At 46.3% G+C, this 25853-nt stretch overlaps 1 protein-coding gene and 1 pseudogene across 8 annotated transcripts in view; one reads left to right on the top strand and one right to left on the bottom strand.

Annotated features, from left to right (window-relative positions):
• Window positions 1-25853, top strand: part of ssbp2b (single stranded DNA binding protein 2b) — a 623147-nt gene that overhangs the window by 391343 nt on the left and 205951 nt on the right. The window lies entirely within an intron of this gene.
• LOC147124567 (uncharacterized) lies at window positions 346-25686 on the bottom strand (annotated as a pseudogene).

Below are 25853 nucleotides of genomic sequence, written 5' to 3'. Positions count from 1 at the left end.
CACCCTTGTGCAATCCCTTAGTGCCTGTCGTTCATGTGCCCTTTCCTATTCTAGTGCTCCTGCACAGTGCTCCCCCATTGGCTGCAGCATGGCTGGTGGAAGGCTGCTGAGTTTCATTGGGGGAGACTACAGATGGCCTTGCAGGATGACCTAGAAGGCCCGGCTATAGACTGCACCAACTCGGCATGGGTGGCAGTGGTTTGGGCTGGCTGGCTGACTGGCATTGGCAAGGGCAGTGGCAGAGTGGGAGTAGGATTGCTGTCATCCTAGTGAGGAGAGCAGGTTCCTGCTCCATAGACCCACTGCCACTCCACCGGGGAGGCACCTCAGCATTCCTACAATCCGTTAGAGGACAGATTGCTGGCCTGCTGCGACACCCTGCAAGCCCCTTTTGAGACTCGTCAACCCAGCCACAATGGCAGCAGTCTGAGCTTCCACTGCAGCAGTGAGATGGTGGGTCGCTTCCGCCTGTGCTGCAATGGAAGCTGCGACAGTGCCCATCACCTGCAGCATCGTGGCTGGGTCCACAAGGTCTCTCCTGGAGTTGTCCATCATTGCCAGCCTGGAATTCATGGGCTCCAAGCTCTGCGCAAAGCCCCATCTATTGTTGGAGCCTCCACCATGCTCCTTGACACTGAGAAGAGGCACCTAGCAATTCGGTGTGCATGCCCATCACCTTCTACTGAAGGCCGCACCATCGAGGTCATCATCTGAGTCATGTGCAGCAAAACTCATGCGCAAACTCGCCCTCTGTGGAGCTGGCCCCCAAGCTACCCTTTCCCCCTGGCCTTGCTGCAGCCCACTCGTGCCCGGTGCTTCACTGTGTGCAGATCCCGCATCTATATTACCCTCTAAATTCCGCGCAGTGCCAGTTTCTGAGCTGGTGTCTGAGAGTGCCAGATGCAGTGATGGTGTGCCTTTTTCTTCATCTCCACTCTCCTCCATGACTTCAGAGACATAAGAACATAAGAATTAGGAGCAGGAGTAGGCCATACGGCCCTTTGAGCCTGCTCCGCCATTCCAATAAAATCAAGGCTGATCTTTGACCTCAACTCCACTTTCCCGCTCGATCCCCAATATCACTTGATTCCCCTAGTCCAAAAATCTATCTATCCCAGCCTTGAATATACTCAACAACTGAGCATCCACAGCCTTTGGGGTAGAGAATTCCTAAGATTCACAACCCTCTTAGTCAAGAAATTCCTCTTTGTGTCCTCCTCACAGCTTACTTTCCCACCTAGCTTTGTATTGTTAGCAAATTTGGATACATTCGCTCAGTCCCCTCATCTAAGTCATTAATATAGATTGTAAATAGCCGAGACCCAAGCACTGATCTTTGCGGCACCCCACTAGATACAGCCTGCCAACTGGAAAATGACCTGTTTATCCCTACTCTCTGTTTTCTGTCCATTAACCAATCTTCAGTCCAAGCTAATATATTTCCCCCAACCCCATGAACCCATATCTTGCGTAGCAACCTTTTATGTGGTACCTTATCGAAAGTCTTGGAATATCTACCCCGCTAGTTACATCCTCAAAAAACTCTAATAAATTACAGTACTCTAATAAATTAAACATAATTTCCCTTTCTTAAAACCATGTTAACTCTGCCTAATCATATTATGATTTTCTAAGTGCCCTGTTACCGCTCCCTTAGTAATGGATTCCAGCATTTTCCCAACGACTGATGTCGGGCTAACTGGCGTGTAGTTCTCTGTTTTCTCTCTCGCTCTTTTGTTGAATAGCCGGGTGACATTTGCTACCTTCCAATCTGCTGAGACCACTCTAGAATCTAGGGAATTTTGGAAGATCACAACCAATGCATCCACTATCTCTGCAGCCACCTCTTTTAGAACTGTAGGATGTAGGCCATCAGGTCCAGGGGATTTGTCGGCTTTTATTCCCATTAGTTTCTCTAGTACTCTTTCTCTACTGACATTAATTACTTTAAGTTACTCACTCTTATTAGCCCCTTGGTTGCCCACTATTTTTGGTATGCTTTTTGTTTAAAGTCTGTCATTTCCTTATTCCCCATTATAATTTCTCCTGTCTCAGATTCTAAGGGACCAATGCTTTTGCTACTCTTCTTTTTTACACGCTGTGCTGGTGCCAGTTTTCTTGGTCATCTGAAAGCAGACAAGAGTCGGGTTGTGGTGGGCAGGGGGGCAAAAGTAAGATATCCATGCTTACACCATCGGCAGCTTGTAAGTGAGAAGAGATTGTGGGATGAGGGGGAAGTGGGATGTGAGAAGGAAGCAGTGGTGGGAATAGGAATGCTGTCATCATGAAAGAGGATACCAGGTTCCTGCTCCACAGACTCACTGCCACTCCCCCGGGGTGGCGCCTCAGCATTCCGAGCAATCTGTTGGATGACAGATTGCTGGGCTGCTGCGACACCCTGCAAGCCTCTTTCAATACTGGTAACCCAGCCACGATGGCAGCAGTCTGAGCTTGGGTGGCAGCAACTTGAGACTGCATGACCAGGTCTCTCCCGGAGTTGTTCATCATTTCCAGCTTGGAAATCATGGGTTTCAAGCTCTGTGCAAAGCCCTGTCCAATCTTGGAGCCAGACTCCTCCAAGCTCCTTGACATTGCCAAGAGGCTCTCTGGCAGGCTTGCCATTGCACCTAGCATTTCGGTGTGTATGCCCATCACCCTTCTTCTGAAGTCCACCCCGTTGAGGTCATCATCTAAGTCGTGTGCAGCAGAACTTGTGTGCCAACTCGCACTCTGGGGAGCTGGCCCCCGAGCTACCCTTTCCCCTGGCCTTGCTGCATCGCACTTGTGCCCGGTGCCTCACCATGTGCCGATACCACATCTATACTACTCTCTACATTCCACGCAGTTTCTGAGCTGGTGTCTGCGAGTGTCAGATGCAGTGACGGTGTGCCGCCTTCTTCATCTCCACTCTCCTTTACTTAGGGGACAGGATGTGTGGGTGGCAGATCTTGGTCATCTGAAAGCAGAAAGGCACAAGAGTCAGGTGATGGTGAGGAGAGGGTGGGGAGATGCAAGATATCCATGCATACAACATCTTCAGCTTGTAAGTGAGAAGAGATTGTGGGATGAGGGGGAAGTGGGATCTGAGAAGAAGGATTAGGAATGAGCATACCATTATGGTCCCCAACGGCTTCAACTTCGCCCATTGCCACAGCCTCGGTGACTTCCCCTCCGATGATGTTGAACGCTGTCTCCTCCAGTTGGCTCAAGGCCTGTAAAGCGGCTTGGCCGCCTCCCGTCTGCCGCTGCTCCCGGCGGTCGTGAGCCACCTTGGCCTGCAAGAGCAAGGGAAGTGTGTCAGTGACTGTGCTGCAATGTGTTTGGGTGATGTGCCTGCCATAGTTGAATAGCTGTCAGTATATGCAAGGTGTGAGCTGTGGGTCTGAGTGTTGCAGCAGTGGTAAGGTTGTGAGTGAAGTGAAGCTATTATTGTGAGGTCTGAGTGGCGATAGGTAGTGATTGTCGGTAGTGAGTGATGGGGGTGTGGTGCATTGAGCAGTGTGTGAGGCTTGTGGTGCAGATGGTGGGATATGGCATTTGCTGCAGCCTTTACTCACCTTGACCTGCCTTGTGGGGTCATTAAACTTCTTTCGGCACTGTATCCATGTCTACGTTACAACACTGTTGGCCATGATGTACGCAGCTGTCTCTTGCCAGAGCCTTCTGGAAATGTGCTTTGGTGCCTTCCTGCCACCCTGCGGAAACAGGACACCCTGCCTTCTCTCCACTGCCACTACCAATGCCTCGAGAATCGCATCCGAGAACCTTCTGGCTCATTCTCTGTGTTGCTGCTGAGCCACGTCTTCAAACTCCAATGGCAGTGAGGTGATGCTGCATCAAAGCACCTCCCCTTTTAATAGTAGAGAGAGACTCGGCCAAACATTACTGGCCATTAGACTGCACCCGATATTGGCCCACCTGTTGAGCGCTAAGCCAACCATCATGTAAATGAGCAGGCAGCACTAATTTTGTGTGCTGCCTGCACCACTTTCAACTGGCGCAGCCAAATAGCACTGACCCTTGACACTGCCCGTTTTCAGGCCATATCCAATTTCTAGGCCTATGTATTTCTATGAATGAAAGTTTATTGTCTCGATGAGGAACTTGACATTTGTTGTCCAGCTTGAAAATAGATCAGAAATATTTGTTTTTTGATAACAGAAAATGCATATAGTACAATTTGATGATGTTGCAATTTATGGAAACCACTTGCTGTTCTGTGATAGAATTTATTTATGGCACGTTTCAGAATTTCAGGATTTTTGATCAGTTTTTAATCCTTGAATATAATTTTGGGATTGAATAATTTTTAAGTGTTGAGTTTTAAAACTATGTATATTGACACAGTTATTTTCACAAAGGGCATAGGCTGCAGGCATTGAGGATGTGTATTGAAGTCCAACGAGCTAGTTTGTGGAATGTCATATCTCACAGTCTATTCCATTTGGGTTGAATGTCTTATCCAAGGCACATTTATCAGGATTGCCCCATTCATTTTGAGAACAGCAGGAGACATTCTCTTTAAGGCCACACTCCACACCCCTGGGAGAAATGGTCAGTTTTATTAACGGGCCTACTGGTGAGTCACTGACCAGGGAGGAAATCAGCATTACGGCTCTTCCTGCTGGGAACATAAAGAGAAGAGGACAAAGGAAAAAATGGGTTGTTGATCCCGATTCCGGGAGTGTCCGATCCCTGACCGGGGTGGGTGGGGTGGGGTCCGATGGCAGAGAAGAAGGTAGCTTAGTGGGCTGGGATGAAGCACTCCTGCTCCTCTTCGCCCACAAGCAGTGCTGTAAAGGCACTTACCTTTTCCCCAAAGCTGTCCTCGCCTCCCTTGAACTGACGGTTTTCCCGAGGCCCAGGGAACCCCGCTGGCTAGGGTTAAACCAGAAAGACAGGTTAAATGCGAGGTTCCCAGCTTCATTACAATAAATAAATGGCCAACCTGCCTCCAGGGAGTGGGTTGGCAACTCGCCACCTGTTCCGTCTCCGTTAAACCTGTAAGTGGGCAGGTTGGAGGCGGGTTGGGGTCAGGTTTGAGATTTGAAAATTTTTTACATCTCATCTAACTCCAACCCATCTGATTTTGGGGGTTAAAATTACCCCATAGAATCTTACAGCACAGAAGAAGACCATTGTGCCGACTCTTTGAAAGAGCTATCCATAGAATCATAAAAATTTACGGCACAGAAGGATGCTATTCAGCCCATCGTGTTTGTGCTGGCATGCCTATCGAATTGGTGCCATTCCCCTGTTCTTTCCCCATAGCCCTGCAATGAGGCCACATGTGACAGATATAATGGGCCCGATTTTGTGGATTGTGTGGGAAATGGTCGGATTCCCCGAATGTGGGGTTCTGACACACAAAAAAATGTCAGCCAGCTGCACGCAATTTTCTCTCAAGTGGCCAATTAATTTCCAGCGTGTGGACAGCCTTGCTAATTGTCCATTTCTAGTCAGAAAGCCCCACAGTATGATGTCATCACTCGTGGTGCTTTCAAGGTCCACAGCAAGCATTGCTTCCTCTGTTGGCTTCCAAACAAACCATACAGGATGGCAGAGGAGCCTGCAGCAGCTGTGGCCAGTGTCAGACCCCGAGCTGCCTCCAACTTCGACGAAGCTTCACTGCAGGCATTATTGGATGGGGTTAGGGCCCACAGGGAGGTCCTCTTCCCTAGGTCAGGCAGGAAGAGGCCTCCCACTGAGTCCAAGGCTGCATGGATGCAGGTGTCAGCAGATGTCAACTCGAATGTGCATGTAACCTTGGCATCACATCTCTAACTCCTTCCTCTACTCCCCCACAGGACCATCCAGAGCCCCCGTCCCCACTGTGGAGGAGGAAGAGGCTGTTCAGCCAGACTCCTCAGAGGAAGCTCCAACCTCTGAGGGCGCAGCATCAGCAGAAGTAAGCGCACCCAGCACCAGCGCAGACACTCACACCTCGGGGGGACCTTCGGGACATAGAGTAGTGTTGCCACCTGGTGTTTCACAGCTCACAAGTGAGCCTCAGCAGATTCTGGAGACAGGGACAGCAGTGGAGAGTCCTTGTCGGAGGGCGCAGGACTCTGCCAGCTCAGCTCAGCTGCGCTGCATGTCGACCCTCTGCCTCTGGGTCCATCCGCAAGAGAAGAGGTGATGGATCTCCATGCACAGATGCAGGAGTCTCTGGCAGGTTTTGTCTCCAGGGTCGCTGCGAGTGTGGAGCGAATGGAGGAGTCCATAGCGACCATGAGCAGAGCCTTTGTGGAGTCATTGGCGCATGAACGCATCACCATGGAAAGGTTGGCAACCTCCATGGAGGAGATAACTCGCCAGGGTACGGAAAACATGGTGAGTGCTCATAAGAGAATGACATCTCTTGAGGAGCGTTGGCCATCTATTGAACAGAGAAACCAGACCTTCATGGAAGTCCTTCTGAGTAGGACTGCCAGTGCAGATATGGGTCCCCATGGCCCCCTAAAGCGCAGCAAGGTGCTCTCAAGCCGCTTCCAAGCGCTGGCCCCTTCTGGCCTGTGCAGCTTCAGGTGAGTGAGCAGCAGTCTGGTGCTCCTGGTGCTCATCCTGCTGTTCCTGGTTCTGCTACTGCCGCCTCTGCTGCTGGAGATCCTCTAATGGCAAGAAGGGAAGGAAAAAAGGCGTCCCATGCTTCTCGTAGATGCCTCCGCTGAGGAAGCGCTGAGTGAGGGTGGCGAGAGGGGCTTCCCAGGTGATCACATTGGAGAAGTGTGTGAGGCTCCAACCTTCCACAGCTGTGCCTAAGCCTTGAAGAAGTAGCCCCAAGCCTGCAGCAACAAGGTCCTTCACCATACAAATGCTCTCCATTTAAATCGCAGCTTTCCCGAATGACCTGCAGCTGACAGCAAGCAAGCTGGCAAGCTTCACGCCAGGTTTCATCAGCGGGGTTCCCCGCAGGCGTGTTTAGCATGGGGAACCCCACAAAATCGCAACGGCCCCTGAAAATAGGTTTAAAGATGGTAATAATTGCTGATTAGTGTTCCGACGGCCAGTCCTGCCAGCGGCGGGCGGGACTGATTCGGGTCGCGGAGAAACGGCAGTCCGAAAGTCGGACGGGGCGGGGAATCTGGCGGGGATGGTCGCGACCCCCTATTTCTGCGATTTTCGGCCCCCGCCCGCCTGAAAACCCGCCCAACGGCTGGCAGAAAATCGGGGCCAATGTCTGGTTCAAATCACAAGGGGGTTCTATTGTTACATTCCTTGGTTATGCTATGGTTTAATTAGACATTGGATAGTACGGGTACACTCCTGAATGTAAGATGCTTAGACCGCTTATGGGAGTGACCAGCGCCATTGCACCCAAAAGAAGATCTGAGGCAGACCCGAAACATATAACAATAGGTTTTCTGGCTTTATGCATATACAAAAGAGAGGGGGCTGATAAAGCAATCTATAACAGTTGTAGTGCTGTTACAGATCAGGTGACACCTCACTCCATTGAACTGAGCCCTGTGGAGCGCTTGATGTACACAGTGTAACATTTGCATATTGATTTATCATTGGCCTGCAGGCATCTGTAAGGAATACCTATTATATTCACATGTGATCACATGCTGAGTTGTCATTGGCCTGCAGGCATCTGTAAGGACTGCTATTGTTTAGAAGACCCAGGAGCCCTGTCTCCATCTTGTCTACATGGTGCTGTACTGCTGTGAGTCAGATCAGACCTGATGCTTCATTCAAATAGTTTAAACTGTAATACTCCGTTGTCCTGCAATTTATTAGTTTTTTACAAAGTGTGCAAAGCAAGACATGGTGTCAGAACAGGGATTTGAAATGGACATCGTTGGAGCTCCCTTACCTCGAATGAATTGGGAATCTTAGAAATTACCTGGAGAATGGAGCAAGTTCAAGCAACACGTGGAGTTGATGTTTTCGGGTCCGTTGAAAAGAAAAGGGGAGGAAGAAAAATGCAGCTACCTACTCCTGTGGATCGAAGAAAAAGGGAGAGACATTTTTAACACGGTCTCTCACCGCAGATGAAGCAAATGTACTGAAAAGTTATTTTGACCATTTTGAAGCATATGTGATGCCCAAGACAAATATGATATTTGCTAGGTACAAGTTTCAGGAGCTAGTGAGTCGTTTGAACAGTTCGTGACTGAGTTAAAACTGCTGGTAAAAGACTGTGTATATGCAGATAAAGATGAGATGGTCAGAGACCGCATCGTGTTTGGAATACATTCAGCTAAAGTGAGAGAGAAACTTTTGAATGTTGGGTCCGGGCTAACGCTGGACAAAGCTATAGACATTGCTAGATCGCACGAGATAACCCAAGCACAGTTGAAAAACCATAACCGGCGGCATGAGCAGCTCGAGTGAACAGACAGTGCATGCAGTTAATAGATACACACCAAAGAACACTGCCCAGAAAGCGTGTTTCAGAACAGAAAGAACAGCGAGAGTTCTAAAAATCGGCAACACAGACATAAAACGCTTCAAAAACTGTGGATATTGTGGAAACAACTGGCATGGAGAAAAGGAGTACTGCCCTGCCAAAGGAAGGCAATGTACTAAATGTGGTAAACGGAACCACTTTGCTAAAGTTTGCAAGACTGTTTTCAGAAAAGCAGTACACACAGTGAGTGACAGCCAAATGCCAGATAGAGAGCCAAATGCAGAGGAACTGTTTATTGATTCTGTGTCACAGAAAAAACAGATTTCAGAGACTGAGCAAGCTTTTGCCGATATTGAGATAGGAAAACCGGGCAAAGAGCTTAGGTTTAAACGAGACACTGGATCTCAGGTTAATGTAATTTCTCTGAGTGAGCATCACAGCTTGAAGGATGAGTGTGAGCTACAGCCCACCTCACGCAGACTGACCGGCTATGGGGGTGAGCAGCTCATTGTAAAAGGCACATGCGTGATGAAATGCAAGTACAAAGAAAGCGACATGATGTTGAACTTTTACATTATTGACACTCAAGCACCTCCAGTGCTAGGTCTAAAGGCATGTTTAGACATGGACCTCGTCAAGCTAGTGCTATCATTGACAGCAGCAGTTGAGAAGCAGACAGTCATGGAGGAGTTTGCTGATGTTTTCAAAGGAATCGGACTATTCCCATGTGAATGCACTATTCACCTTGACCCAGCAGCAACCCCTGTGGTTTGCCCACCGAGAAGAATACCCCTTGCTCTACGTAGTCGCCTGAAGGTGGAGCTGCAGAGCATGGAGAATACAGAAATCATCGTCCGGGAAACAGAACCGACAGAGTGGGTCAACGCGTTAGTAGTGGTTGAGAAACTACGTACAGGCAAGCTCAGAGTCTGTCTTGACCCCAGAGATTTGAACAAGGCTATCAAACGCCCTCACTACCCTCTACCAATGCTAGATGTCATCACACCCAAGCTAGTGGGAGCACGTTACTTCAGTGTAATGGACGCACAATCAGGATACTGGACTATCAAGCTCACGGAAGTCATCTAAGCTAACAACGTTCAACACACCATTTGGACGCTACTGCTTTCTGCGTTTACCATTTGGTCTTATCTCAGCTCAGGATGAATTCCAGCAGAAGATCAACGAAACCTATGAAGGCCTCGACGGAGTAGTCGCAATCGTAGACGACATCCTCATCTATGGCAGGAATAGAGAGGAACATGACAGGAACCTCCGTGCGATGCTACAAAGATCATGGGAGAAAGGTATCTGGCTCAACCCCGAGAAAAGCATAATCGGATCCACCGAGATCAGTTATTTCGGGCATCGCCTCTCAACTGATGGCATTAAGCCGGATCCAGAGAAAATCTCTGCCATCAAGAAGATGGAGCCGCTGAAGAACCACGCAGAGCTAGAGACAGTACTAGGCATGGTTAACTACTTAGCCAAGTTTGCCCCGAGTCTCTCCGAAATCAACGCACCGATGCGTCAGTTGCTCAAACAATCCAATGAGTTCCTGTGGGACAAACAACATGACACAGCATTTTAGAAAATGAAAGACCTAATCACCAGAGAACCAGGACCAGTTCTTGCCTACTTCGACCCCAACAAAGAGCTCAGACTACAAGTGGACGCGTCAAAGTACGGACTAGGCGCAGTATTACTGCAAGAAGGAAAGCCCATCGGCTACGCTTCCAGATCTCTCTCAGACAGTGAAGTCAACTATGCTCAAATCGAGAAAGAGCTATATGCAATTCTGTTTGGATGTAAGCATTTCCACCAATACGTCTATGGCCGACAAGTCATTGTGGAATCCGACCACAAGCCCCTCGAGTCAATCATGAGGAAACCACTAGCCGCAGCCCCACCAAGGCTACAGAGAATGATCCTTCAGCTACAGAAGTATGTCTTCACAATCATTCACCGTCCAGGCAAAGACATTCCTGTCGCAGACACGCTCTCTAGAAAGTCTCTTAGCTACCAGGACAGCAGCCTCAGTGAAGGCATGGATGTGCAGGTGCACATGGTGTACAACAGCTTACCTGTGAGTGACTCAAAACTGAAGGAGATCCGAGCAGGAACAGAGAAAGATGCACAACTCACACTGCTGAGCAAAGTCATACAGGAAGGATGGCCTGAGGAAAGGAGGAAATGCCCTCAGAGCATATCTGAATTCTGGAACCGCAGAGATGAACTGTCACAAATCAACGGAATCATCTTCAAAGGGGAGAAAATCACCAGTCTCAGAGAAGAGATGTTGACAAAAATTCATGCTGGACATATGGGCATGGAAAAATGCAAACAAAGAGCACGTGACATTATGTTTTGGCCCGGAATGTGCAAACACATTGAGGACATTGTCGGAAAATGTTCCATTTGTCTAGAACGCCGCCCATCAAATGTCAAAGAGCCCATGATACCTCACCGTATCCCAGACAGGCCCTGGCAGGTCGTCAGCTGCAAGCAAGTGCATGCAAAACGTGTACAGAGACAGCAACACCAAAAGAGATACTATGACAGGTCAGCTAGACTACTGCCGCCGCTGCACAATGGAGAATCCGTCAGAATCCAGGAGCATGACTACTGGAAGCCAGCAGTCGTCATCCAGCCAGCTGACACTGAGCGATCGTATCACGTCCGCACCCCAGAAGGACAGGTGTACCGCCGCAATCACAGGCACCTCCTGAACACCAAGGAACAACACCGTCATTCTGATGAGAGGATCAGTTCCATACCACACAAGGTCGGGACGAGAGGTCAAGCCTAGAGTTATCCTTGACTTGTGAACTGCCAAAGGGTGTAGGCGGATCGCTGCCCTAAAAAAAACTGTACATCGTTATTGAAACGTTGAGATGTTTTCAGTGCTAGCTAAATGTTGAGTTTACTTATATGTTGATGCCACTGAGAACATTATGTAGAAGAAAGGTTCAAAAGAAATGCATAACATTTTTCTTTTAAAAGAAAGGGGATGTAACATTTGCATATTGATTTATCATTGGCCCGCAGGCATCTGTAAGGAATACCTATTATATTCACATGTGATCACATGCTGAGTTGTCATTGGCCTGCAGGCATCTGTAAGAACTGCTATTGTTTAGAAGACCCAGGGGCCCTGCCTCCATCTTGTCCACACGGTTCTGTACTGCTGTGAGTCAGATCAGACCTGATGCTTCATTCAAATAGTTTAAACTGTAATACTCCGTTGTCCTGCAATTTCTTAGTTTTGTACAAAGTGTGCAAAACAAGACACACAGTACAATATAACGTGACCCAGAAGTGCCTTAGATGTTCGGAGGTATCAGTTGTGCACTCGGCTTATTAAAGTCCCAAGTTTGATGCAAATGTAAGTGGAGTGCCTGAACACCTATCCATAGGCTAAGCACCCATATCAATTGGATGCTGCCGCAATGGCCTCTTTAGTTTGGGCTGTAGCTTTGGTGATCTCCTTCCTGTCTGCATGCACTGCCTCTTGTTATGTGTAGCCTTCTGCAAGCAATTATAAAAGGACATATATGTTAGAAAGAGGAATGAGAGAGAAAGTGCATGCCACCGAAATGTCCAGACCAGCATCCAACATTTTTTAAGACTGTGCATGATTCTTTGTGTTGGTGTATTTGGTGCTTGTTGCTTGTCATATTTAATGGGCACAATTCAATGCTGTGATACGACAACATTACATGGTGCCCAGGAACAACATAAGCATGCCTTTGCATTTGGAAAGATCAGTTAATGGTCATGCATCAAGTTTAGAGTTAACTGCAGGAAAGATGCATTATAAGCCAACATTGTAAAATTAAGCCACATGTTAGTACACTTACCTTGGCAAATTTGTGTAGCCCAGCAGATTTCTTCCTCACTGCTCCCAGATTCTAGATAGGTGAGGCAGTATTAATTTACTCTGTCACCTCCAACCATGCTGCTCTGGCACTGTTCTTTATTGCAGGGTGCCCTTCACTTCTAAAAACAACCATACTTCTCTGCAGGACCTGCAAAGCAGTGTCAATGAATGTTGCAGTTCTGTACTTTTGTCGGTCTCTAGCCACTTTATGCCTCATTTGCAGGACAGCTTTAAAAGCCATCAGCAGCCCTTTAAGAGCAGTTGACATAGTACTTCCAAGCATATCATGTATTGTGCACCATGAGTACTGAATATTTATGATAATGAACTTGCCTCGCAGTACAGCACACGATCAGCAGAGAGCTTACAGCCACATGCAGCACCTGAAGAGCAGCAGTCCCGGCACCACTACACTGGGACTGTATTAACTGCACTGAGATGTTGCAGAATGGAGATCATTGTTGTTTTTTAATTGCTCAATAACGTTTGGGGTACTTTAAAACAAGTTTTAAAAAAACCCTAAGATCTATTTGATCCATTATGTCAACCTAACTTCAAACTAAAATAACAAATCTGCACAAGAGAAGAAAAATAACAAAAATTTTGAATATCAAACAAATTAAGATTAAGCATTTTTAAAAATCCTTATCCAGATTTGGAGTGGGAGGGTGAATATTTTATATCAAAAGTACTCCCAAAACTTTTCTTGTCCTATAAAGAAAATGTCTCGGTATATACAAATTTCTTTTTCTACCTATTGACTATGAATAAGCAGAAAATCTATAGTCCCGTACAATGTTTCCCCCTAATTTGTTTTTGGGTGTGCGGCCCCTTTTGCGCATGCACGAAACTTAACATTGGAAAAACCGGTTCCGAGCTGCGTGGGACTGATGAACAGCTGCGCGGCTGCACAGCTTAGAGGGAACAATAGTCCCATACTATTGGTAAGTACAGTTCACAAGATTTGAATTATCCCATGGGATGCATCTAATATACTGAATGAAAAAGTAAACCTAATGATTTTGTGATCACTATAAGGTGAACATTAGTAGTTGATAAAATGTTTTTTCGGATGTAGATGCAGGTTAAATCTCCCTCTACATTGTCCCAATGAAGTCCCTCCCAGAAGAACATTTACTTGCCACAGCACGGCATCTGAAGTTTTCTTCACCAACCATTGTGGTAAGCTCTGAGTCGGTCTGCTGATTTAGTGCCAGTTGGTTCTGAAACAGATTGACAACTTGCACACATTTTTAAACAAACATGTTAACTACTGTACTAAAAATAGCACACAGAGGAATTTCAACCCAAACAGAGGGGCCAAAATCCACAGCTGTTCTTGCACATTCCTGCTGTTTGGGAGTGCAGTGGAAAAGCAACTTGCATTTAATCTGGTCATTGATTCTTTGCTGAGATTGGCTGGTGTATTTCCCTACATTACGACATTGGCTACACTTCTAAAGTATTTAATTGGCTGTAAAGCGCTTTGGGATGTTCTGAGGTCATGAAAGGCGCTATATAAATGCAAGTTCTTCTGATAGGAAGCCTTTTGTCTGAACAGGAAACTTTTAACCTATTTTGTGGAATGTTTAAAATGGGATTGTAGGATGTCTTCTATTACATTTTCTAGCATTTAATTTTGTATACCTCAAACATTTAATGCATCTCATTGTTGGTAATGTATTAGTCTAGTTGGATAGTTTTCTTTAAAACAGTTGCATTTTTATTTTGATAAGGTGTACTGGTATTTCTTATGCCAGTAACCAAATATTTCTGGATAAACTATGTCTTATTTCCTGATGGTTGTGCTGCAAAACTGATACCTGTTTTTTAAATTGTATGGGGGAAAAATTGAGTCGCGCCCCCTTTTGGGCATTAACTTAGCTGGGGTGCTAGTTAATCAGTGCTCTCGCGGCCGAAATTGAGTGGTAGCGCCCCAAGAGGGAAGCGGGGTGCTACTGGAAGCGCCCTGCTTCCCTCTTAGGGCGCTGTGATGGAATATCGCGGCGCGATGTGGCACTGTGGCACGTCGTGCCGTGGTATTGCAGGCCTTCCTCCCCTTCTTAAAGGGGAGGGGCCTTGCGCAGCGTGACCCGGGGCCCAGCTGGGCCACCGGGGATCGGAGTGCCGGGAAAAGAGCCCAAGAGAAGTGCTAGGCTCATGGAGCGCAGACGGCACTCTGTGGGGGGGCGGGTCAGGAGTCCGGGAACGGCAGCGGAGGCCAGCAACAAAAATGGCCGCCCGGCACTTCGCCTTTAAATAGCGCCGCCCCAGCCGCAGGTGGGCCCCACTGACCCCGTCGGACATAGCGTCCGGCGGTAAGTCAGGGGGCACTACTGAAGATTGCGGCTGGGGCACGATGTCATCACCGGCGGCGCAGTGCCGCGGGGTGCTAACGGTTACTGCCGTCACTAATCTCCCTGCTTTGTGCCCCTTTTAGTGCCCTCTTAGCAAAGCAAACAAATTTTTTCCCCCATATGTTTTTGTTTTTGCACTTAATTCCAGAATTTCTATTTTAATGAACTTGCTTATTTTACATGTTTGGAGGACAGCATTTTGCTGAAATGTAGCTTGCTGATAATAAGACACTGACAGAACCTCTGATTAAGTTGCTATGTAGAAGCACACTGTCAACTGTGTAAAATGTTATACAGATGAAAAGATCTGTCCGACAGTTACATACGGCGGTTGACAAAAATGTACATAACATTTCTAATGGAGTATTGTCAGTTGTCATGTACGGAAAGCAGTGGTTTGCTTTTAACTATGGAGCATGTCAAAGCAGTAAACACATTAAAATTCAATTCTGTCAATTACTTATCTTATATTGTACCTCATAGGTTCCCCACCCTTCTCTGCTCCCTCACCCATTAACTTGCACCATAAAATATCTCCTCAGCTTAGAGGTGGGGCAGATGACCTGCTAATGTTCCTAGGCATTTGCCTGTTTTACCATTAATGATTGCTCCAAGGAATGTGAGAGAGGCATAGACTGGCTTTCCCTCTGAGATCTCTTCCCCACCGCCCCGCCAACTCCTGTAGCCCGCACCTCCTTGATGATCTGATTGCGATTAGGATTTAATGGTCTACTGAATTGTGAAGCACCATCAACACAAGCACTGCATCGGTTCAAGGAGAAGGCTCACCACCATCCTTCTCGGGGCAACTAGTGATGGCCAATAAAAGCTGTCTTGCCAGTGTCACTCACATGCTAACAACAAATAAAAAAATAACATGACCCCATATCTTACCGTGGCAGCCTTACCAGAGAACTATGCAGTTCTGTTTTGAAATAAAGCTTACACCATGGCTACCATCTTCTTTATAGTGTAACCAATTCCATAATATTACCAGCAGCAAAGTCTGAATTGCTAACTTTGTGCCTCGTCAACACTGTAGGTACGTACCCATGTATATTAAATGTAGAAAATTTAAATTACATTTTAGAGAATCCATCCACGAAGCTCTCCTCTACCTTATCTATATGCCACAGCTTGGTGACATCATTTACAGACATGAGGTCAGGTTTCACCTGTCTGCTTATGATGTGCATCTGTACTTCTTCGCTAATACAAAAGCCAAATACTATGGATGCTGGAAATCTGAAATAAAAACAGAAAATGCTGGAAATACTCAGTAGGTCAGGCAGCATCTGTGGAGAGAGAAAAAGAGTTAACATTTCAGGTCGATGACCTTTCATGACCAAAGGTGGTGAACCTTCTCCTTCTGACGAAAGGCCATCGACCTGAAACCTTAACTCTGTTTCTCTCTCCACAGATGCTGCTTGACCGGCTGAGTATTTCCAGCATTTTCCATTTTTATTTGTACTTCTTCACTATTTAGTTCGATCTTTTAATTGTCTCTGTGCTGCCAGACTGTTTGTCTTGACATCAGGTCGTACAACATCTTTATCCAGATCAACATTGAGAAAACTGACGACATCAACTTCAGCTGCTACCACAAACTCTGCTTCCTTGCCTGTGATTGCATCTCCCTCCAAGGACACATTCTCAAACGGAACCAGACTGTCCTTAATGTTGGTGTCCTAGCCATCCCTAAGGTCACTTAATACCACCTCTGCAATATTTCCTGCTATCGCCCTTCCTCAGCTACTCCACACATATATTCCCTCACCACGTCCAGACTTGACTACTTTAACAATTTCCTTATTGGCGTCCCATTCTACACTCTTGATAAACTTCAACTTGTCAGTAACCTGGCATTCCCACCTCTGAGTTAGAGGGACCACTCTGGGACTTGAGCACATAATTAAGATTGTTACTCCATCACATTACTGAGCAAGTGCTGCACTGTTAGAAGTGCCATTTTTTCGATGAGTTGTTAAACCAAGGGCCCATCTAACAGTCCTAAGGTTCAGGTGAACGACAGCACATTATGCAGCCATCCAGTGCCATTGTTCCCACGTCCTTCTACCTTAGCCTCCAGTGGGAGCCCAAGATACATGAGCATCTGCTACAGTCACCTTAATGAGGTGACTTCTCCCTGACCGCAGATACTGGGCTCGATTTTAATTCCCGAGGCGGGTTGGAGTCGGGTTGCGTGGTGGGCGGGTTCGGGAGCTGCTTCCGGCGGGAACAGCTGCAGAGTTGCGATTTTTTATTAAACTAGTTTGTTAATTTCATGGAGGCGCGCTGGCCGGTCCAATGAGTGGGATCAGGTCGGCTGGCCGCCTCTGATGACGTCATCATAGCAGCTGCTTTTAAAGCTGCCATCCAGCCTGAGCTTTTCTATTGTGGTTTCCTGCACTTCTTTTAAAAGCTATGACTTCTTCCAGAGGCAAGGCAGCTCCTCGTTTTAATGATGAGTCCTTCCAAATTCTTGTGGCTGCTGTCAGAGGGCGCAGGGAATTCGCTTCCCTCCTGATGACCAGAGGAAGCCTCCTCAACAGACCAAGGCAGCCTGGCTGCGCATTGCTCAGGAGGTGAGCGCAAGGTCCATTTATGCATGGTCATGGATCCAGTGCCGCAAAAGGTTTAATGATCTTGTGAGAACATCAAAAGTGAGTATCCCATCTCACTTGCCTTCACTCTGCTTCCCTTCTCTTCTCATCACCAGCACTCTGCATTGTAAGCCTCCTCCTTCACATCCCACCTTACTCTTACTTCCCTTGCACCCTTTCCTATCCATCTCTGTCTCTGCACTGAATCACTTCAGCACCCTGCCTATGCACCCCTTAGACTCGCTCTCACTGTCATGCAGTGACAACAACTAACAACGCACAGGGAGCTACCTTCCTCTTGGCATCTTACCCCATCTTCATCTCACTCAAAGCTTCTATGGTAGGGATTATTCACACTCACTCCATCACTGTGGCTGAATCACTGCTTGTGTCCCTCCTTGCAGGAAAAGATAGCCCACAATAAGAGGGAGAGAGCAATGACTGGAGGAGGAACACCTACCCTTGCAACATTGACCAGTGCTGAGGAGGCAACAAACGAGATTGTTGGAGGCGGCGAGAACCTGGAAGTGGGCAATGCAGAGATGGGCACACTAGAAGAAGCTGGTGACATAATAGAGTTTAATCCCTCTCACAAAGCAATGGAATATGATGTTCATAGAGAATCATTTTGTATCAACTGCTCAAAAGGATGTGTCTGCTACATCAATATCAGATGTCTAATTCAAGCCTTTACTCTTCCACAGGACCATCGAGCGCACCCCCTCTCCATGATCCAGGATGAAGACCCAGACATCTCCTCAGAGGAACCTGAAGCCTCTGAGGGACTAGTGTCACCAGGACTCAGCACACCCAGCACCAGCGCAGCAACGCACACCTCGGTGGGGCCATCGCAAGTTAGAGTAGTGTTGCCACCTGGTTTATCACAGCACACAAGTGAGCCTCAGCAGATGGTGGAGATATACGAACATACGAATTAGGAGCAGGAGATACGAATTAGGAGCAGGAGAAGGCCACTCGGCCCCTCGGCCCCTCGAGCCTGCTCCGCCATTCATTAAGATCATGGCTGATCTGATTACTCCACATTCCCGCCTACCCCCGATACCCTTTCACCCCCTTGCTTATCTAGAATCTATCTACCTCTGCCTTAAAAATATTCAAAGACTCTGCTTCCACCGCCCTCTGAGGAAGAGAGTTCCGAAGACTCACGACCCTCTGTGAGAAAAAATTTCTCCTCATCTCTGTCTTAAACGGACGACCCCTTATTTTTAAACAGTGACCCCTAGTTCTAGATTCTTCCACAAGAGGAAACATCCTCTCCACATCCACCCTGTCAAGACCCCTCAGGATCTTATATGTTTCAATCAAGTCACCTCTTATACTTCTAAACTCCAGCGGATACAAGCCTAACCTGTCCAACCTTTCCTCATAAGACAACCCGCCCATTCCAGGTATTAGTCTAGTAAACCTTCTCTGAACTGCTTCCAACGCATTTACATCCTTCCTTAAATAAGGAGACCAATACTGTACACAGTACTCCAGATGTGGCCTCACCAATGCCCTGTAAAACTGAAGCATAACCTCCTTACTTTTGTATTCAATTCCCCTCGCAATAAATGATAACATTCTTTAGCTTTCCTAATTACTTGCTGTACCTGCATACTAACCTTTTGTGATTCATGCACTAGGACACCCAGATCCCTCTGCATCTCAGAGCTCTGCAATCTCTCACCATTTAGATAATATGCATCGTTTTTATTCTTCCTGCCAAAATGGACAATTTCACATTTTCCCACATTATACTCCATTTGCCAGATCTTTGCGCACTCACTTAACCTATCTATATCTCTTTGTAGCCTCCTTATGTCCGCTTCACAATTTACTTTCCTACCTATCTTTGTGTCATCAGCAAATTTAGCAACCATACCTTCGGCCCCTTCATCCAAGTCATTTATATAAATTGTAAAAAGTTGAGGCCTGAGCACTGATCCCTGTGGCACACCACTCATTACATCTTGCCAACCAGAAAATAACCCATTTATGCCTACTCTCTGTTTCCTGTTAGCTAACCAATCTTCTACCCATGCCAATATGTTACCCCCTACACCATGAGCTTTTATTTTCCGCAATAACCTTTGATGTGGCACCTTATCAAATGCCTTCTGGAAATCTAAGTACAGTACATCCACCTGTTCCCCTTTATCCACAGCATGTGTTACTTCCTCAAAGAACTCCAATAAATTGGTTAAACATGATTTCCCTTTCACAAAACCATGTTGACTCTGCCTGATTACCTTGAACTTTTACAAGTGCCCTGCTATAATGTCTTTAATAGTAGCTTCTAACATCTTCCCTATGACAGATGTTAAGCCAACTGGCCTGTAGTTTCCTGCTTTCTGTCTCCCTCCCTCTTTGAATAAAAGAGTTACATTCACTATTTTCCAATCTAATGGAACCTTCCCCGAATCTAGGGAGTTTTGGAAAATTAACACCAATGCATCAACTATCTCTCTAGCCACTTCTTTTAAGACCCTAGGATGAAGTCCATCAGGACCCAGGGACTTGTCAGCCCGCAGCTCCAACAATTTGCTCAGTACCACTTCCCTGGTGATTATAATTTTCTTGAGTTCCTCCTTCCCTTCCGTTTCCTGATTTACAGCTATTTCTGGGACGTTACTTGTATCCTCTATAGTGAAGACCGATGCAAAATACCTGTTCAATTCAACTGCCATTTCCTTATTTTCCATTAATTCCCCAGACTCACTTTCTATTGGACCAATGCTCACTTTGTTAACTCTTTTCTTTTTAAAATATCTATAGAAACTCTTACTATCTGTTTTTATATTTCTAGCTAGCTTTCTCTCGTACCCTGCGACAGCAGTGGAGAGTCCTCTGCAGAGGTCGCAGGACTCTCCTACCTCTGCAGATTTGCATGCAGATGCTGTGCCTCTGGGGCCATCCAGAAAAAGAGCAGTTCGTGAAATACAGGAACAAGTGCAGGTGTCTCTGGAAGGATTTGCTTCCAGGGTTAGTGCGAGTGTGGAGAGAATGGAGGAGTCCATCCCTAACATCAGCACTGCCGTGCTGGAGGCAATGGCGCATGAACGCACCACCATGGATAGGATGGCAGCCTCCATGGAAAGGATGGCTACCTCAGTGGAAAGGATGGCTACGGCCATGGAGGAAATAAGTCGCCAGAGTCAGGAAAACATGGTGACTGTTCAGAATAGAATGACATCTCTTGAGGAGCGATGGGCAGCTATTGAGCAGAGAGACCAGAGCTTCATGGACATCCTTTTGAGGAGGACTGCCAGTGCAGATACGGGTCTTCATGGCCTCCCTGAATTGCAGCAAGGTGCTCTCCTGCCACTTGCCAGCACTGAGGTGCGGCTGACCCATGAGAGGGATGTTGTTGGCAGGACAGAAGGAAATGTGGACTCCTCTCAAAGCGCTCACACGACCATGCCGCTGTAGAGCCCTCGGTCAGAGACCCACTTTGCAGAGACAACTGAGATGGCTGTTTCAGCCCCTGCACAGCCGCAGGAAGAGCAGACTGTTGAAGAGCCCTCCCAGGCTCCCAAACCCAGACAATGCCCGCTAAAGGCATCTAAGCAGGTGCAGCATCCTAGTCAGCAAGGTGCCTCTACATCTGTTGAAGCCGCAGGGGAAGCACCACGTAGAAGCATGCGTAAGAGAAAGATTAAGCACCTATAGTCACAAGGGGACTCACTTGGGTGATGTTTCTTTTTTTTCTTGATTCTTGATGGTATATTTGTGATGTTTAAAAGAAAAATTATGTCAAACAGTTGATTGTGTGGCCTATGTGTTCTGGGAAATGGCAAAAGCGCATTGAGGGCTCAGGGCGACTTGCATTTCTAATGCTGATGGTAAAAGTGTAAGGAAATAAGAGGGTATAGCAGAGATGATGTATGACGTTGGACAAGTGTCGCCTGCAATTACAGAGCCATATGGTAGCCATCTATGGTTGAAGAGTAAGCTTATGGTAGTGTGGCATGTCAGTGTGCATACCCTGGTTGACGGGCAGCAGTGAATTGGAGGGATGCTGCATTGATCACAACAGGGCATGCAAGGCTATCCTCATCCTCCTCCTACTCCTCTTCCCAGCAAGATCTGTGCTGAGCCACGCGACTGCTACTCCCCCAATTATGAGGACCAGGACGAGATGACATAAATGTTTCCCATCTCCTTGCTATAGATTTCATTTGAGGTAACAATCTTGCAAGCGCACAGTCGAAGTGGCCTGAAATATTTCCATTCATGACACACTGCAGATGGATGTCAGCTTGAACAGTCACAAGGTCAGTAGATGTGCAAAATCTTATCCCATACCTACAACAGCAAAGTTGTTGCATTTGAATGTCAGCCATGTTTCAGGGGCGCTTTTAAAGCGCTCCACCAATGCATACAAATCATGTCCTCTAGCAACTTGTCTCCTTGAACCTGGCCTGTTTCTGACTAGTCGGGAAACAGGAGCCAGAAGCAGGAAAATGGGAAACCACTATGAAAATAGGATTAGCAAAGCAGTTAACAGGCTTAATGACCTGCCCCACCGGTTGGAGACGGGTCAGTTTGGGAGCAGCTAAACAGACACTCAGGAAAATCGGGTGGGGGTGGGATGGAGGTGGGTTGGGTGTCTGAAGCCATTTTTCCTGATTTCCCAACAGACCCGCCTCCAAACCTGCCTCCTCAGGGCTATTAAAATCGAGCCCACTGTAACAGGGTCAGAGCAGAGATCAGTGGCATCTGCTCCACCACACTTTCACCTGCAGAGTGGGCCCTCATATTTTTGGGGCATGCGTGTCAAGTTTCTGAAAGCTGTAATGAGATGCTATGTAAATGCAAGTATTTTTCTTGAGTTCTCACAAATGTGATTTTCAAGATAGTGGTTAAAATGTAACAAAGAGCAGTGAAACAATTTTACATGAAGAAATTTACAATAACCCATACTAAAATATTTACATTTGAGAAGAAAACTTGCATTTATATAGTGCCTTTGATATCCTCAGGACATCCTAAGCACTTGACAGCCAATTAATTACTTTTGGAGTGTTGTTGTTGTTATGTATGCAAATGTGGCTGTCAGTTTATGCACAGCTCGGTCCCACAGCAATGAAATGAATGACCAGTTATTCTGTTTTGTTGGTGGTGGTTGAGCGATAACTATTGGCAGAACACTAGGAGAGCTTTCCTGCCCTTGTTTGAATAGTGCAATGAGATCCTTTACATCCACCTAAGCAGGCAGATAGTGCCACGGTTTAACGTCTCATCTAAGGACAGAACTTCCAACAATGCAGCACTCCCTCAGTACTCAACTGAAGTGTCAGTCAAGAATATGTGCTGAAGTCCTCTAGTGGAGCTTGAACCCATGACCACCTGCCTCTAAAGTGAGAGTACTACCACAAGGGTGACACTTTATCATTTTTCTTCTAAACCATACTTTGTACCACACTTGTGATAATAAACACAGTACAGAAATTTTGTTCCACCCATGAATGGGGCTACATGACTCATTCATGCGTATATTTACCCCCTCCACTCGCTGAATAAATTCAGTATTTAATAGTTTCCTGTCATAACAACAACCAAACCTTGTGTGCATCTTTATTTAAAGCAACAAGGCACGTGTCACAATTTCAGTGACTATGGGCTGTAAAGGAGTTTGAAATTGGCAGTTGTTTCTTTTCTCTTATTTGTGCATACTTTGAAAGCCCCCTGTATTAAAAATAGTTTGGAGGGATGCAAAATACATTGAGCTAACCTTGCAGGAAAAGAATGGATTCTGTTAATGGCATGGACCCTTGAATGCTTTGAAAAGTTGTCTGATGAGATTTTGATAGATAGTGAATACCTGCTTCAGAAGTATTGACAGCGAATGTAAAGTTTTTCAGCTTTTACAAGATATAATTCACAGCAGTGTCTGCCTAATTATCTTCTCTAAGTAATCTACCAACATCAAATGAACACAGACTACTGGGGTTTACAGCATCAAGTTTTATTTTTTAAAACCCAGTGGAGCAGCAGTACATTAATTTACTTCTGTAAAACCACATTTGCTATAGATTTCTATGTACGTGTATTGCATTACAAAAGCATAAATGCATGCACAAAGATCATGAAACACAATTGTAATTAGAAAAAGCATGAAATCCAGATTCATTGTCCAAATGTTGTACAATTTTTAACTTTGTGAAAGGGAAAGAAAGACCTTGCATCAATATAGTGCCTTTCACGACCTCAAGACATCTAAAAGTGCTTCAATGCCAATGAAGTACTTTTGAAGTGTAGTCACTGTTGTAATGTAGGGAAAAGTGCTTAACTAAGCCACAGGCTTTTATAAGAAGCAGTAGAAAATCTCTCGCAGCATTGCCATTGGTGAGTCAGAGGATATGCTGTTTTATTATAGGGGTGTTATGCCATGTAATGCACAATGGGTGTGACTTTCAACTGCTGGCCACCCTGTTTGAGGCATCCAGCAGTTGAAAATGGCAGGGAAACAGCAGCCGCCCCTTGGATGTCCAAGGACCATCTGATTAGATTTTCAGGCAGACCTATAAATGGACACCAGAACTCCTGCCCAAAACAGGCTGCTTGTATATGCAAATCGAGATCCTGTACTGTTTGCAGGACACCGATTGCAATTTTCAAGTACAAATGGGTGCAGTGTGTGCAATGCACGCTCTCCCTATTGATACCAGGCGGTGAGTGGCCTAACGTGTAGTTCTTAAAGGGACTGCTGGAGGCCACTTCAAAAACATCCTTTTAACATTTTTGGGGAATTGTTGTGGCCCCACAAAAAGACTGCAGCCTGCTGTTGGTCAGAGTAGGCCTGCCCCTTTTACTGCCATCTTTCAGCTTGGCTTGCCCATAGAGCTGCCAGATTTCCTGCCCATTGGTGCCTGCTAGCACTTATTGAGCGGTGAGCAGCTTGCCGACTGCATTCTAATGATGTCTAAACCTATGGACGAACTGCTGACTTTGTGCCAATTTTGGGCGAAAAGTTGTTCTCAATGGCCCAGAAATTTGGGTCTCCACGGGTGAGTACGCATGGGGTACTCACCCGTAAGCCCAATGGAAGTGCTGGTTTCCTGCATGCACTGCGCATGCGCGTGAAACCAGCACTTCCGTTCCCCTGAAAGAAGGGGTTCAGAGTTCGAGCGCGTGTGCAGGAGAGGCTGCGCGTGCGCATCGAACTTACGTTTTTTTTGCAGGTTTTCCCAGGAGGGTAAGTCTCCAGAAGTTACACATATAAAAAGCAGTCACAAGGCCTGCTTTTTACAAGGTAAGTGGTGAATTAATTAAAATTAAAACATTTTTTCCACAGGTTTATTATTTTTAAATACTTTAAAGAAAGGTAAGTTTATTTTTAGCCCCGTTAGAAAATAAAATTATTTTTTTCAAAAATTTAAATTGTTTAAAATAGTTATTTCATGTAATTTATAGTTTTTTTAAAATGTGATGTTTTTTTAAAATTTATTTGAAGATTTAGTGATGTTTTGGGGCTTATAGTATTTATAAGTTTGACAGCCCTTCCTGTCAAACTTATGAATGAAGCATTCCCTGCTACCATTGGCTCTCCATGGCCCACGTGATCCCAGGGGATGCATCAAACTAACTGCGCCCCTGAGATATGCAAGCACCGCGCGCCGGCAGTTGGAGCAGGCCCAGGATCGGAATTCCACGGGGGCCCACAGCTCAACGGCCGGCGCGCAAGGTAAGTGCAGGTTGGGGGCTTACACCCACGGGAAGCCCTCGACCCGAATTTCTGGTTATCAGGGTCAACGATTTACAGTGATTAAATAAGTGAAATTCTGCTTTTAGTACCTGTGCTTTGCGATATATTTACTTAGGTATTTAATTTTTATCTCTTACCTTTTTTTAAGCCTATGACAGAGCAAAATGATATGCATGATATATAGATTAGAGGTAGTGCACAATGTTCAACAGTATCAGGAAAGGATGGACATTATAGCAGCACTGGAGATGGTGGCATGGAGTTTGGCAGCGTGGGGTTGTGGGTTCCTGGGGCTGGCATTACTGATGCTTTGTCAGCACTTCAGTGAAGGTTCAGGGGTTTGGCAGCATTGGGAAAGGGGGTCCTGGAGTTCAGAACTATTGGGGTTTAGAGTTGTAGGATGGTACGGCAGTGCTTTCATGAGTGAACCTGGGATTTATCACAATTCAGGATGGAATGCGATGATTGCAAGAATCGGGGGATTCCTGAGATCTGACAATACTGCAAGCAGTGGGAAAAGAGGGCATAGGTCTAACTGCATTGGAGGAGGTCCAGGGGTATGGCAGCCCTGGTTTATAAGGGGCTTCTAATAACATGAATCAAGTTTTTTTGATAGATTCCTGGAAATTAAATATAAATAAATACAATTTTGCAGCCTGCAGCGTAATTAAGGATTATGCGTCCGGCATCCGAACCGAATGCACACTTACCTGTTCCGAGGCACCAAACGAAAAGTTACTGTCAGACGCTGCAGAGTTGAGTGCAGAGTAGTGGCCCATGGATCCGAGGGGCGCACCATGTGCGGAAGCGTACCTGGGATCACGTAGGCCAGTGCTCCAATCAAATTGTACACCTACCAGTAACTCAAATGGAGTGGCTTTGGAGAAAGGCTATGGAGCAAATCACTTGTCTACCCTCTTGGCTGTTCATGGCCAGCTGGTTCCAA

This window comes from Somniosus microcephalus, chromosome 1 (assembly GCF_052327205.1).
Source record: "Somniosus microcephalus isolate GS21.2 chromosome 1, FLI_Smic_1.0, whole genome shotgun sequence".
Classification (NCBI taxonomy): Eukaryota; Metazoa; Chordata; class Chondrichthyes; order Squaliformes; family Somniosidae; genus Somniosus; species Somniosus microcephalus.
This window is presented reverse-complemented; position numbering and strand designations above follow the sequence as displayed.